The following is a 5,850-nucleotide window of genomic DNA, read 5'->3' on the forward strand; positions in this document are numbered from 1 at the left end:
ATATATATATATATATATATAACCTCACAAAAAGATTTTAAGGATTAAGTATCACAATATATGCTGAAGGTTTCATATGCACAGATACTGTTGAATATATTTATTTATTATTAATTACTAATGGCCAAAACACGTCTGAAAATGTTGAGAACAAGGAAATGTGGGGTTTTTTGGCATTAGTGTGAATTTTTGAGTCATTCTTTAGAAAGAGTGATACAGGAAATGTTATTTAGGAGCAAGAATTTAAATTCAAGATCATGTACTTTCCCTCACCTTTCTGCCAAAAATAAAATTAAATTGATCCAGTCCTTGACTCCAACATACTTTTTTAGAGACCAAAGTAGAAATACTTGAGGAAATGTTGCTGGATATGTAAGTATATTTTAAGAAAATATTTTATATGGGAAAGCTCTCACACGTTAAAAATTGCACAACATCAACTGTCAGATTTCACTTTAGAGTTTCATTATTGGACTTGGATAAGAAGAAGTTACTTTTATGTGATGGAGCTGAGCACTAAGGTATTTACAGATGTAATTACTTTTTGTGTAGGCCTTTCACTAAAATGGTCCAGGGAAATAAAAGTCATGACTGAGCAGGAAGAATCAAACTGTCTAGGGGGTGTTTGACAAGTGATAAAGAGAGGTGCTGGGGGGTGGAAATTTTCTACACAATGACCCCTACTTGCATTGAGATTTTTCTCAGACACAAATGTTTTAAGCACATAATATAAGTCCAAGACAGGAGGAAACACAAGGTAGATCATCTTTCAATGTAGTAACCATTTATGTCAAATTCTCACTCAAAACAGATAATTTTTAAATAGTGGGAATGCTCCAAAGTACAGTCACACTTATTTTCATTATATGCTGTTAATACAGACACATGACTTACTGCATGTGCATATTCATTACACACAAAGTCAATTAAAAATTCCCCAAATTTTAGGAAACAAACAGGCTCAAATGATTTTTTTTGTCTTTTTGAGACAGGGTCTCCCTGTAGTCCCAGATGACCTGAACATATGCTGTTAATACAGACACATGACTTACTGGATGTGCATATTCATCACACACAAAGTCAATGAAAAATTCCCCAAATTTTAGGAAACAAACAGGCTCAAATGATTTTTTTTTGTCTTTTTGAGACAGGGTCTCCCTGTAGTCCCAGATGACCTGAACTCACTATGTAGACCAGGCTGGCCTTGAACTCACAGAGATCTGCCTCTGCCTCCTGAGTGCTGGGACTAAAGGCATGCACTACCACACCAGGCTTCAAATGATATTTTTAAAGCTTCACTACTTTGACTTATCTATCTATCTATCTATCTATCTATCTATCTATCTATCTTCTATCTATCCATCTATCTTCTATCAATCTATCTATCATCTATCTATCATCTATCTACATATATGTATAAATATATATGTGTGATGTGTATGTGTGTGTCTGTCTGTGTAGCTTTTCTCTAGCAAGCAGGTAGATGCTTAAAGATGTCATCTGATGTAATTCAGTTCTCTTCTCCCTTCTTTTCTGAGTCTGTTTTACCGCACTTAGTATAAAAGTTTCTAGTTCTATCCATTTACCTGCACATTTCATAATGTCATCTTTCCTTACCATGCAGTAGAACTCAATTGTGTAAATGTACCATATTTTCATTATCCATTTATCAGTTGAGGGACATTTAGGTTGTTTCCATTTATTGGCTAGTGTGACCAAAGCATGGATTTACAGGTATCTCTACAGTAGTATGGGTCCTTAGGGTATCTGCCAAGGAGTTGTATAACTGAATCATATGGTAGAAAACTTTATCTCAATCATCTCTGTGGATGAATGAAATTTCTTACTGTATGCTAAATATGAATCCTTAAATTTACAGGCAAGTGTACTACACACCACTCATCAAAGGACCTTCTTTTTGTAATACATGGAGGCTATTACAGAGAATATCATACACAGAGAATATATGTTTGATAGACATAAGTGACCTAAGTGACACATCTACAATGGAACCTCTTCATTTCAGGCTCATGGAACATCCCTCAACTCTCAGCAGCAGCAAAGCTTCTTCATACAAGAGAGTGTAATGCACACAGAAGTCCACAACTACGTTTTACAGAATAAGAGACTGAAGAGCGTGTGTTCTTGGAAAGGATTTCTATATTAATCCTCACCCACCTAGGGCTCAGGGACAATTGTAGAAGACGGGGTGGTGGAAAGCTAGTGAAAGCCAGGTTGGATCATGAATATAAGGAAACAGGCATTCAGGCCTCTGAGAATTTGCTCATATGAACTTGAATCAATGATTATGGCATGAACAAGACCCATGCTGACTCAGTCAGACAAAAAGCCATCATAGAACTGGGGAAATGGGCAGCAGGCCCCAACCCTAATCAGGAAACTATTGGCAACTCATTACTGTGGGTTGAGGGACAGGTCTTCTTTAAAGGGAGGAACTTTAGACAGGCTGGCCAGTGGATTAATAGCACTGAGGAACATGTGGTTACAAATGCTTCACTGGGTAGGACTTAGCATATATGATAGAATGCATGAAATCTGCTGAGGTGATATGTGGGGCATGAGCATGGGGGGGGGACTAAATTCCCTTAAGATGTATTATATGAAATGCACAAAAGTCAATAAAGATAAATAAAAATAAAAGTGTAATATATTAATAAGAGATTATAGAATGGGATTCCAATTCTGAATGCCAACAGTTGAAGCATATGAATTAAGTATAGAGAATATAGATTTAAGGCGGTTGCAAAAAAAGTAATTGTAAGGCGATGTTACAAAAACACAAAAAAGAAAACAAAACCAAATTAGAGCCAGAACTTACTTTTGTCAGTGGGCACTTAGGGAAACTGAGGCAGCTTGAGTATGCAGTTTATTTTGTTATTCATTCTCCTATGTTTTTATTTTATTTTTGAGAACTTCACACATGATCATGATATATGTATTATATCCACCCCTCCATTTCCTCCCACATTCCCCACACGTCCTATTTCTTATACCATTCTTTATTATTGTTACAAATGTACACATATATGTACATATATGTGCATATATATATATATGATGCACTGAGACCATTTATTGTCTCTTATGTGTACCTGTGATTAGGGCTTCTCTCTTGGGATTATATATCCCCATAGAGAGCCAGTCCTGGATAAAACTGATTCTCCATTCTTCAGGATCCACTAATTGCCTGTAACTCTTTATCTTGCTATAGGACCCTGTGAAATTTTCCCCTTCTACCTTGGCATATCAACTGGTTTTGTGCAGTCCTGTTAGATTACCATACTGTGGAGATTTCATTGGTGTAGGTCATGTCTAAAATGCGTTAACTAGCAGTGGGTGTTTAGTTCTCAGGCTATTCCATTCTTTCCACCCCACTTCTGCAATGTTCCCTAAGCTTCAAGTGTAGAGGCTCCATTGTAGATGTGCCAATTAGGACATCTCACAATCTCTTATGCTCTGTATTTGACCAGTTGTGGATAATGTAACGGTATCCATCTGTTGAACAAAGAAGGTTCTTTGTTGAGTGGTGAGAGGTCACATCTGTAAATATAAGGATGCATATTTAGAATACACTAAGAAATTACACTGGTCGAGGGATGATAGAAGTAGATTCTTCTCTAGGATCTATGACCTATCAGTCATGTGTACTTGGCTATGTTTACAGTACCATGCAAAAATTCCTTCCCTTTGAGAGGACTCTAAGTCCAATCAGACAGCTGTTGATTACTCCCAAGATAGCAGCTGTCTTTTCTCAATAATTTAAAAAATAAACTAATTGGAATTTTCTTTACCTTTTAGTGTGTTAATCTGTGTTTCACGGACAAAGCAAAACACCCATCAATGGGCGAGGTGTAGTTGGAAGAAGTTGATTTAGATCACAGTCATGGAGGCTTCAATAGCACAATTCTTCCATTCTGCTGCGGAGGGCTTCACGGTAGATGGCATCCCAAAGTCAAGTTTGTGGGTGGACAAAGAAACCAGAACAAGCTGAATCGGAACACCTGCTTGCTCTCTTATAAGTATTCTCTTCCAGAGAGCTAGACCCATGGCTCTGCCACTAATTCTTTCCTGAAGAGATGTCAGTCACGATCTAATTACATCATAATAGGCCCACCTCAAAGGTCCCTCCATCTCTCAACATGACTGCAATAGGAGCTAAGCTTTTATAGCACTTGAAGTCTTCTAGGCCAAATTTAACCAAATAAATTTGTAGCAGTGTGTGCTGATGTAAGCAATCTGTTTTTAAAAAGTAAAGCAAGGGTTGTCACCTCTGCGTGCTTAGTGTTCTGCTAACATTACATCAAACATTCCCTGAACAGAGCCTGATCTGGAGGGTGGATTCTATTTGATATAGTCCTGTGAGTTTTCCCTGATGAAGCCTTGGTGTATTAGGCTCATGCACCATTCACCCTAACAGGAGAGTTTGCTGAAGGCCCTTTTCTAATCTGCCTACCACGTTCTCTTGCCTCTGACTTCTCAACAAAGCTGAGAGCTGCAAGGAGCAGGAATCCACCCTTAATCTAGATGTAAGGGATTGTGCTGATCACAAGTAACTAAGAATAGACGAGAGCTTATCTTCCCAAATCAGGTTCATCTTCACAATTTCCAGTATCAGACTTGAATGTGGATTACCTGTCCTCAGCCAGAGAAAGAGCCATCCACTGTCCTACTTTAAAACCCACAGTGCACACCACCTGGTATCATTACAATAAATAAAGTCTTTAACTGAATGTTCATCATCTAGGAAAAGAGTTAAATATACACTAAACAAAAACACAGGCATAAACACACACACATACATACATACACATACAACCCACATACATCCTTCATGAAGACTGCAATGTTATGGCAAATAATATGAACTATAACAAAGTTAAATTAAGCATAATAAAATTCTTGCAAAATGTAGTACACTATTAAATAATACAGATAAAATATACCTTAAAGGAAAGACAGGAGGACACCAAGCACTGAAGGAAAACAGCTCCTGATAGGATAGATCATCACATCACATATTCATGGTCCACAGCTTATCAAACCACAAAAATTTTCATTTATCAAAGAATTCATTTTCATAAAAAGATAGATATTGAATGGTTTGGCCATTTCTTCAAAAGCTGGAAAACTGCATTATATTAACCACAGGATGAGCTTTGCTGGGTAGAATTCCTTAAGGGGGACAAGCTCTGAATGTGAGAGTAAAGTCCTGACTGTGAAGCAGAGTAACAGCCCATTTCCCAACAAATCACCAAAATCAACGAACAAGGATTTCTCAACGTATACACATATGAGTGACCAATACACATTTTGAAGGAGTGATGTACTCTGCAGTATTTAACACAGTATCTACTCTGTACCAAATATTATGAAAGTCAATGCTGGATGCCATGTTTTTCAGGAGACACATAGGCATCTGCGTCCATTGGAGTTTTCCTCACTTCAGCAAGTGTGCCAGGCGTAAACGAGCTGCGGCTTCCTTACGGTTCTGCCTCTAGTCTTGGCTTCTAGGAACCACTCACAGTTAGAAAGTGAAGTGCTCCCCATGGATTCGGTCCCCAGCTCGTGGTGCTGTTTTGGAGGATGACAGAACTTTACTGGAAGAAGTAAACTGGCGTGGTCTTTCAGGTTTTATAGCTCAACCTCTCTTGCTCTTCTAGCACAGCTTCTTGTGTGTGGTTACAGTGTGATCAGCCAGCTTCCTGGTCCTGCCCCCATGGTCTGCCCTCCCTGTCTCCCTGAAAAGATGGGCTCTGTTCTTGTAGAACTGTAAACACAGATGAACCCATCCCTAAGGGTTTTTTTGTTTGTTTGTTTGTTTTGTTTTTG

This window comes from Nannospalax galili, unplaced genomic scaffold (assembly GCF_000622305.1).
Source record: "Nannospalax galili isolate Female #2095 unplaced genomic scaffold, S.galili_v1.0 scaffold1185, whole genome shotgun sequence".
Lineage (NCBI taxonomy): Eukaryota > Metazoa > Chordata > Mammalia > Rodentia > Spalacidae > Nannospalax > Nannospalax galili.